Source organism: Ovis aries, chromosome 14 (genome assembly GCF_016772045.2).
Source record: "Ovis aries strain OAR_USU_Benz2616 breed Rambouillet chromosome 14, ARS-UI_Ramb_v3.0, whole genome shotgun sequence".
Taxonomy (NCBI): domain Eukaryota; kingdom Metazoa; phylum Chordata; class Mammalia; order Artiodactyla; family Bovidae; genus Ovis; species Ovis aries.
In genome coordinates this window covers 5816515-5826899 of record NC_056067.1, presented here as the reverse complement: position 1 = coordinate 5826899, position 10385 = coordinate 5816515, and the positions used below count along the sequence as shown (strand labels likewise).

The window sequence follows — 10385 nt, the reverse complement described above, 5'->3', positions numbered from 1 at the left end:
GTAATAAAGATGGCGGGCGTGCGCACACACGGCGTCTCGGAGTGAATGCGCTGGTAGCCATTGCCTTGTCCGACGCTCATCGACTATTCATGACTGATGGCGGACCGGACTCAGAGTAATGCCGAGACGACACTAATGCCTTCCCACTGGGACCCGTGCTCTGACCTGGTGGTTTCTGTCTTTCTCCTCTCATAGTGGATGTGGGGATCTGAAGGGTGGATTTCCATCTAGCTGGTAAGGATATAAATAGGTATCCAAAAGAGAGCCTCTCTTGGCCCTTTGTGCATTACAGTGACTTTCTATCTCGTCAACATGTTTATGGGAAGGGTTCAAAGGGCAGAGACGTGGGATGGCCCGGTGAATGCATCTCCTGCTGATTCATGGGGGGCGGGGCGGGGTATCCAGTGGTTCATGGAGGAGAGATCTCCCATTGCTGTGTGCAGCTGGTTTCCAGGGTGGTCAGAGGAGAATCTGCTTGCCATCGTGGAAGAAAATCATAGTCAAGCCAAAAACAACAGATGTGACTATTTTGAGTGGATATTTATTCTGGGAAAACTCTGCATTTGAAGCCATGGAATATAGCTTTGAACACCTCAAAGACTGAACTCATACCCAAGTCTGAAGCTGGGTCAGCCCTTATTTAGTTAACTGTGCGACTCTGAGAAAGTTCCTCAGACTCCTTGAGCCTCGCCTCTTCCATACAATGGGCTTGTAAACCAAGTGGGGTTTTATTTATAACACTTGGTAATGACCTCTCTGATGGAAACACTACCTTCTTTTGGCTCTTGGATGGTTGATGGCTTGTCCTGTGGGTCTCAGCTTCAGTATCACCTCAGAGAGGGATCCATGATCCCCTGAATGAACAGGTCATCCTTACTCTGGTTCCCATCCCTGCTCCTTTCTGCCACCAAACCTCACAATTTGTGAGCCTGTATTTTATATACATATGTATCATATAATGTATATAAAATCATAGACTTCTTTATCAGCTTGATGATTCTCTTTCCTCTCGAGGGCAGGCTCACAGTTTGTATCGTTTGAAGTGAAGTGAAGTCGCTCAGTCGTGTCTGACTCTTTGCGACCCCATGGACTGTAGCCCACCAGGCTCCTTCATCCATGGGATTTTCCAGGCAAGAGTACTAGAGTGGGTTGCCATTTCCTTCTCCAGGGGATCTTCCCAACCCAGGGATCGAACCCGGGTCTCCTGCATCGCAGGCAGACACTTTACCATCTGAGCCACCAGGGAAGCCATCCTCTAGAGCCTTAAAAAGTGTCAGGCTTTTTAAAAAGTAGGTCCCCAGAAACATCTATTAAATAAATCAGTGAACATTAAAAAACCTAATCGAGAAAACAGTATGTAAGGTATATATTAAAAGGGAAGGGTTTGGACTTTTAAAATTTCATTTCATCCCTTTCCTCCATCTTTTTTCTTCCAGAGAGAAAATATAGAGCTTAAAACCGAAGAAAAAAAAATCAGTGGAAGAATTGTATGCATAAAAATGAAATGAATTTTAAACCTTCACTTGGGCAGAGACAAAATTCATATTAGAATTGACAGTCTGTTAATCACTATTCTTGGTGTAATCCAGTGAGAAACTCTGTTCCTTTTATAAGTTAAATTGATTCATACATATTGGCAAGTTAGCTATTTCCCTCAAAGGGAGTTGAATTTATTTGGGCTGTATATTAATACCTTATTATCTTTCTTATGCATCAGTGGCATGATCATTTCATCTCAGTGTGTTTATTAGAGTAAGTGCTTTTGGAAGGGGAAGTTAGAAAAAACCCACCTATGCCCAGCAATCTTTTTAGACAGGTACATATAAAATTTTCTGACCTGTGGCTGTAACTGTTCTCTGTAGATCTTTGCTGACTGTGCCTTCAAGGTGTGTTATCAGCATGTCGCAGTCAGGACATACTGTTAGAATGTAACTCCAGTGTGTTCTTCAGATATGTCGTCTGTCCCAGAGCAAAAGATGGTAAGTTTGCTTGCAAGAGCTACGACTACTGATCAACCTCCTGCTGGAAATCTGCTCATTTAAATAGTCTTATTAGTGGCTCGTGTTTATATAAGTTGGGAGGATGAACAGTGGGAACAGATTGACCTTAGACAATTGCAACCCAGACAGGTCTGCAAGAGTTGTATTGACCTCATTAGCAACAGAACGGTCATCAGATTCAGTTAGGCCCCTGCTATGAGACCAGTGCAAGAGAAAATCCATCTGATCCCAAGATTCTTGAGCAGTAATATAAAGTTTTACTGAAGCCATGTAGAGAGAACACTGAAGGAGAATCATTTTATATACCACACAGCAACCCCCCCTAAAAGGCCCATTTAACCTTACTTTCCCAGAGCCCTCTTGTCGTACCAGCTACCCCTCATTCTTTCTCTGCTCTTCCCCAGAGCACAGTGGCTCTCAAACCTTGTCAGGCACCGAAATAACCCTGCCAGCTTGATTACAACCCACATGGCTAGGCTCCACCCTAGAGTGTCCGATTCAGTGGGTCTGGGGATGGGGTGGAAGAATCTGTATCTTGAACAAGTTTCCAGCTGGTGCTGATGCTGCAGGTACCAGGACCACACTCAGAACCTCTGCCTTATCAGTTTGAGATCTGATCACATCTCTGTGTGATCAAGCCCCTTCTATGTGAAAGGTGTTCGTAAATTAGAAGACAGAATTTGGTTGAGTAGCAACAAATCCACTAATGATCCTCTCATCCACTTCACATCTTTCCATCTTGTCTTTAGGTATTTCTTAAGGGACAGTATCATATGCTTTCTGAGATCAAAACACATTTGTACTGTGCCATTCCCTTGAGATACTAGGTTTCCACTTTGCTTTTTCAAAATCAACTTGTTAATAATCCATTCGTAAGTTGTGCCAACACAAACTTTACCATCGTATAGTTTTCTGAAATGTCCTTTCCTCGTTTTTCTCTTCTGAGACTGAGACATTGTAGTAATGCTCTTCCTTTCTCCCTGTTTTATTGAGCTGTTCCATTTCCTCCTGTGAGTCTTTTCATTATCTCAGGATATTAATTATCCAGATGCATGGATTTGAACTATCTAGAATAATCATCCGAGGTGGCTGGGTTGTTTCTTTATCCTTTGTGCCCACTCTGGAGTTTCATTTGCAATTTAAGTACCCCTTCCGGTTTGAATATCTCTTCTTGGTTGAGAAGGCTAAAGAAAATACCAATCTGGGTCAAATTTCCCTGGTGGCTTACAGTTCACCAAGTGTATTGCATGCAATATCTGTTTAGGTATTATTTATTATTTCTCCTCCTTTTATAGATAAAGCAACTGAAATGTTGTACATGGCATATAGTAGAGATTTAGTAAGTATTAAATTAACCAGTGAATGAATGAATGAATATCCAGTAGCTAACCCAGGCACCAGGCCAGTTCTCCTCTTGTTCTTTGTTTTGCCCCAAACCTCAAGAGAAAGGCATCATTTTCTTAATATGAATGCAACATTCTTCTTCTTTCACTTTTTCTGAGATATGTTCAGGTCAACAAAAGTAAGGTCATATGCAACCTGCAGACATGTTACCAGTGAACAGATAACTGGAATTTTTAAAATAAATCTTAACCCTTCTCCATCCACAGCACAGTTCACGGTCTGAACAAATCTACCGGTGTCTACCGCGCATTATTTGCATTTCTCAATTTTAATTTTAAATTAATTAAAATGAATTCAGTTGCGGTAGCCACATTTTAGTTGTTCAGTAGCCCCATGTGGCTACTGACTACCATATTGGACAGTCCAGAAATGGAACATGTCTATTTTTGCAGAAACTTCTACTGGCCAAATCCAGTGAAAAAAAAATCTATGCTTATGCATTTTCTATTAAATCAATTAAACGGGGAGGTGGAAGTGGATTTTAGTGTTTCCTAGTGGTCGTTTTGAATTTTCCTGGTAGGAATAGACCCTTATTTAGCAAACAAAATTCCCAGATGAGCTGGAAGAAACATGATTGAGTTGTACCTAAAACAATGAAAGCCCTGTGACATGTTGATATTCTAGGCCGGCGACTTTGCTTGTGGCATTTTGGAACAAGATTCAGCATCAGGAAAGTGTCACCCAAGTTGAAAGCTCCCCTGTAAGAAATGTCTCAGTTTGACCTAAAGTAAGTGGAAGAGACAGGGTACAGGAAAAGGAAGCCGTGGAGGACGTCTCAGTGATAAATGGTACCCTGTCATACCACATTTGACGTCTTAACAGGAAAAGGGGGCTGTTGAGCCAGATGTGGGTTAAGGGAAGAAGTTCAAACCTCTCTCTCATCTTCATTTTGTTTTCCAAGGCACAGGTTGAGTTCACGAGCCCTGAGCTCAATCACGGCATGTCTCTTCTGCCAAACAACAAGCCAGTCAGGGCAGATATGTTCCCCTGCGGAGGCCTCAGCCTTTCCCAAGAGCAGAACAATTACGGGGCCTCTGAACTGTGGAGAGGGTGCAGCCAAGAGCGCCGCGCTCCGCAGTCGCCATCAGCGGCCACATCATGTGCGCTGCCACTCCAGAGGCCGAGCGCGGGACCCCGGAGAGAGTGCAGCCGTCCCAGGCCCGCTGACTCTCCTTGGGCCAAGCACGGTCAGGCCCACATCTGTCAGGGTCTAGAGTCTCCGGTCTTCATGGATTGCTTTTCTTAAACACCAAGCAAAAAGCCAGTGCTCCACCTTTGAGGCCTTCAAATCTGCCTGCAGTGCAGGAGAACTGGGTTCAATCCCTGGGTTGGGAAGATCCCCTGGGGAAGGGAATGGCAATCCACTCCAGGATTCTTGCCTGGAGAATCCCGTGGACAGAGGAGCTTGGTGGGCTACAGTCCATAGGGTCACAAAGAGTCGGACACGACTGAGCAACTAACGCTTTCTTTAGCCGAGCAGAGTTCATTTCCCTGTAGGCCGATTCTCCCCAGATAGCTTGCACATCACCAGCGCACTTATCTGGGTTTTCTATCAGCCTGAAAGGTTCAGGGTATGGATCTGTTTTCCAGACTGCCTGTCTGACTGTCTGACCTACGGTTGTTCCCTCTCGCAGAAATGCATGATGTTACCCTTGTTAAAACCACAGTTAGTCTAAAGCCTTGACAGGAAATATCGGTTTGGTAAGACCAGCGGTGCTGTTAATAGGAAGTCACATGATTTGTAGGGAGAGTGGGTGCACGCAGTTGACTTTACGCGATGTCTGCTTATCACTGGTCTCTGGCTGCGGCTGCTGGCTACAGAACGCAAAGGCTCGCGTGCACACAGGAGCCTCCTTCGTTCTAGCCGGGAGGCCAGGGCAGGGCCGCCCTGCCAGGCCTCGAGGATGTCAAGGGGCAGCTGGTGCCCGGTGCGGGAGGCTTTGGGAAACATGGATTCTTCCCATCACATTTCACCTGAAAGGAAAGACCAGGCTGGTGGCCAGTTTTAAGGGTTGCTCCTGGCTAGCCCAGACTTGGCAGGCCGTTTCCATTATGACAAAAGGAAGTTGCCTCAGAGATGGTTAAAGAATCTGAGTCCCGTAAGAACAGCAGGCCCAGTGACTGGAAGGGGTGTGGTTTGGAACTGAACTGATGTGTCGTTCTGCCATATCCTAGCTTTGAGGCTTTGGCCTCAGTCTCCATATCTGTACAGCAGGGTTGATGCTACTCATAGGGAGTCAGTGTAGCTATTGGTCTGTAGCAGCGGTGCTGCTAATCCTTACCAGAGGCCATTGATTACGTGTTCTGTTCCAGGCATACTTTCAAAGCCATGAAATATGACCTTGGAAAGAGTGCACCATTACAGCCAATTCAAGGAGGAGAAATCATCCAATTAGCCAGGTAGTCACAACACGCCTTAATCCTTCTGAGTTTCCACTTCCTCGTCTACAAAATGTAGGCTTCCCAGGTGGTGCCAGTGGTAAAGAACCCACCTGCCAATGTACGTAGATGCAAGAGATGTGGGTTCAGTCCCTGGGTCGGGAAGATCCCCTGGAGGAGGGCATGGTAAGCCATTCCAGTATTCTTGCCTGGAGAATCCCATGGACAGAGAAGCCTGACGGGCTATAGTCCATAGGGTCACAAAGAGTCAGATACAACTGAAGCAACTTGGCACAAACACACACCTCTATAAAATGTAGATAATACCTCTCACACATTGCTATTGGAAGAATTAAATGAGATCATGGTTAGCACAATTTTTGGTGCTTAAGAATGTGGATAGAAGCTAAGGAACGGGGATAGAAATTAATAATACTATTATTCACATTATTACGACTATAACTCTCATCCACCCAGTGCTGCCTCAACTACCATTGAGGTAGCTGGTGCTATTTTGTCCTGCAGACAAAATAAAACTGCAGATTCTCAGTCAATGAATAGCTATTGTAATTACTATGCTCAGAGTGTCCAATGGAGTGCTACTGGAAATGCCCAAGTTTGCATTTAGCCACCACTGAACAGAGCTGTGGGAGATGTGAGCCATAACAAAACACACCGATTAAGAAGAAAGAAAATGAAATGTTTGGTTGGTGCAAGAAGCGTATGCCTTGAAAGAAGTCTGTGCACTTAGGTGTCTCATTGCAAACCCCTGACTGCCTGAAAGAGTGTGTTCTCTAGAGCCAGGACCAAAGGAAGAACACTCGCATTGTGTTTTATTTTCCTTTTGGCTTTTCTTACAACCTTGACGAGTCTGTGAGCTGCCCCATCCTGGACTTAGACCATGCTCTGGTGGGTCTCAAGCCCATTCCCTGGGAGACCTCAGCGAGTCACCTCCGGGCTGATAAGGCAGAGGTCCGCTCTAGCCCAGGGGTCCTCAGCTGGGAGCCGTTGGTCTTTAGTTAGAGTTAGGGCTGTTAAATAATTTCAGAGCCAGGTTGGATCATCCCTCCTTGCGTCTCCCTCCTTCTCCCCAAAAGCAGAGCAGAAAGACAAGATAAGATTCTGTCCCTGCGGTTAGTAAGTTGCACTTATTCAAAGGAATCTGTTCCTCCCATCCAGGGTAAGTCATTATGTAATCAGTATAAAGAAAAGTCAGAATAAAACTAAAGGAAACAAGCAAACATATCTGTATATATATTTTAAAAAAAAAACAACAAACAACCCACAGCCAGCTAAATTCAACTTAAAACTGAAATCCTAATCCATGTGACAGGGTAACCCTTCTGGTTGTTCGCGGTTATTTTTCTCTCCAATAATGCTTGGAGCGTCTGCTCCTTAGCTGTTCCCCCAGGCAGTCTCAGCTTTTGGAAAGAGGTGGCTGACCAGTTTCTCAGGAACAGAAACTGGTCTGTAGTCTGCCTTCTCTTTGCCTTCTGAAGGCGGCGTCTTCCAACACACTTCTCTGACGTGGTATTTCATATACCCTGATACCACCCGTGTTTCCATCATCACTTACAAAGCCTTCATCCTCTGCCATTATTTTGTGCTTCCCGGAGCGTGTTAGATTCAGAGGCTAGAAGCCACGTGGGAGTAAACTGGGACTTATCAATATGTAAGAGGGCAGAGAAGGGGGTGATTCTTTGATCAGGGGTCAACTACAATAAATTTTCTGGATCCCTTCACACACAGAGCTTCAGCGCCCCCATTTGTGATGAGGCACTAAGAATTGTCTCTTTGGCTGGGCTGCTGCCTATGGCAGTGCCTGGCCGCTAGTACGTGTGCAGTAGGTGGCGGCTGACACGTGACACCATCACCATCACCATGACATGTCACGTGACATCACTGTCATCACCATCAGCATCCCCTCTCGCCAAGGACATCAAGTCAGTGTGGAATCACTGAGTCCAGATGCCCTGTCTTCTGCAGACAGCCAGGCCTCTGCAAACTAGCTGGGCACCTGGGGCGTCTGTGATGAGGAGCAAGCTGTGGACGTTTGGAGGGAGACAAGCGGTCGTCTCTTCTGAGCTGAACGAGGTCCGCACCTCGAACCCCCTTGTGCAGGCACGATGTTAGAGATTCTGCCTTTGGATCACCAGGCATTTTCTACTCAACGCCAATCAAATTCTAATCAAAACTCTCCTGCCGACAGAGGTTGAGTCCTGTGAATACACTCAGGACTTTCCGTATGAGGTCAGTCATTCCTTTAAGTGTTCATTCATTCGTCCCTGCACTCTGTAAAGGCATTCAGCCCCATCTGAAGAGCTGGAGGGTTGAGGACATCAAGGTTTCTGGAACTCAGCACCCTGCACCCGGTGTATAAATGGGTGAGTTTGTGTGCACGTACACGTGTGCACACATATGCACCAACAAGTCAGCCCTGTAAGGGGGGATGCCACGTCATGTTCACTTCCATGTACCCACCCCTCACTGTCTTAACGTATCTTGATTATCTGGTCTGTCACCGGATAGTGTTTTCTGAATGAATGAATGAGCCAGACAAAGCCAGAGTGGAAAGAAGGCAAAGAGGGAGGGAGGGAATAGATGCCTCTTCAGCCTCCCCTGTCGCCAAGACTGCTCAACACCTCTGATAGCAGCCACTCCCTCCCACCCCACCCATGCCCTGGAATCCTGCCGTTGGTCACACACCTGTCTCTTCTGGAAGGTCACAGGCAGCCTTCTATCCCCAGGGCCTTCACAGCAGCCATCCTCCAATAGCATCATCAATAAGCACTTGCTGAATGGATGCTTTGTAGCTGAGAAATATTACCAGGTGTCACTGGGAAATGGATTCCAGCAGGGGTTACCATCAGAAGTAAGGAAGAAGGCTGAGGTGGTGATCGTAGCCATTCAGAAGCAAAGAGTAGGCGAGTGAACTGAAGTCAGGGCAGAGGCTAGAGAAGAAAGAGCAGTGGTGGAGATGACGGAAAGAAAGCTCAGCAAAGGCTGTCCACCAGTTGGTGGCAGAGGGGAGAGAACAGGCAGGAGCCAAAGAGGAAGCCGAGATCCTGAGCTTCAGCAGCTGGGAGAAAAATGGCCCCATTCATTTCAGTGGGCCTGCGAGGAAAGTCAAGGAGGATGATTGACAGGTAAAGAGCTCTTAAGGGGCTAGATGGGAATGTGAGAAAATAAGGATGTACCTTGGAAGGAAAGTTATGACCAACCTAGATAGCATATTCAAAAGCAGAGACATTACTTTGCCAACAAAGGTCCGTCTAGTCAAGGCTATGGTTTTTCCAGTGGTCACGTATGGATGTGAGAGTTGGACTGTGAAGAAAGCTGAGTGCCAAAGAATTGATGCTTTTGAACTGTGGTGTTGGAGAAGACTCTTGAGAGTCCCTTGGACTGCAAGGAGATCCAACCAGTCCATTCTGAAGGAGATCAGTCCTGGGTGTTCTTTGGAAGGAAAGCTGAAACTCCAGTACTTTGGCCACCTCATGCGAAGAGTTGACTCATTGGGAAAGACTCTGATGCTGGGAGGGATTGGGGGCAGGAGGAGAAGGGGATGACAGAGGATGAGATGGCTGGATGGCATCACTGACTCGATGGACGTGAGTCTGAGTGAACTCCGGGAGTTGGTGATGGACAGGGAGGCCTAGCGTACTGCGATTCATGAGGTCGAAAAGAGTCAGACACGACTGAGCGACTGAACTGAACTGAAAGCCACCTTTAGGTCAAAAGACCTTGTGCAACTTGTTACACTTTTTAAAAAAATTTTATTGAAGTTTAGTTGAGTTACAGTGTTAATTTCTGCTGTACAGCAAAGTGATTTGGTTATACATATATGTATATATATATAAATTACTTTTAAAAATTCTTTTCCATTACAGTTTGTCAGAATATAGTTCCCTGTGCTATGCAGTGGACCCTTATTGCTTATAGAACAGCTTACCTCTGTTCATCTCGACCCCCCGCTCCTCCCCTCCACCACCTCGCTCCCCCTTGGCAAGCACAAGTCTTTTCTCCACACGTGAGTCTGCTTCTGTTTTGTAGATCTGGTCCTTCATGTCGTATTTTAGGTTCCACATGTCAGTGGTGTCATCTAGCATTTCTCTTTCTCGTCCCGACTTCCTTCACTCAGCATGACCATCTCTGATTGCATCCATGTTGCTGCAGAAGGCGTCATTTCACTCTTTTTCATGGCTGAGTAGTATTCTGTTGTGTATGGAATCCACCCGTCGTCTGTCCATTCATCTTTCAGTGGACCTTTAGGTTGTCTCCACATCTTGGCTGTTGTGACTAGCGCTGCTCAGAACATAGGGGTGCATGTATGCTTTTTTCCCTTCCTTGATGTGTTTCCACTGGCAAACCAGTGAAGCAAAGGGATTATTTCTTTGGCAGATCAAACCAGTAAGGTTAATCAACCCTTGCAATCACCCATCGAATCCCTCCACCCAGTCCCAGAATCATGAGGTTGAACGTGATGCTCTGGTGCTTGAGGCCGTTGTTCTGGATTTGTTCACCTGCTTCACAGTAACTTACTGGTGCCCTCGTCTACTAAAGGCTGTGGATTCTATGATGAGTGAGAGGAGACGTAAGCCCTGC

The 10385-nt window shown here is 46.0% G+C and overlaps 1 non-coding gene across 1 annotated transcript; it reads right to left on the bottom strand.

The window, feature by feature from the left end:
• Positions 1-1174: 1174 nt before the first annotated feature.
• Positions 1175-1246, bottom strand: TRNAR-GCG (transfer RNA arginine (anticodon GCG)). Its single transcript has one exon. It is a non-coding gene; the product is annotated as a tRNA-Arg (tRNA).
• Positions 1247-10385: the final 9139 nt, after the last annotated feature.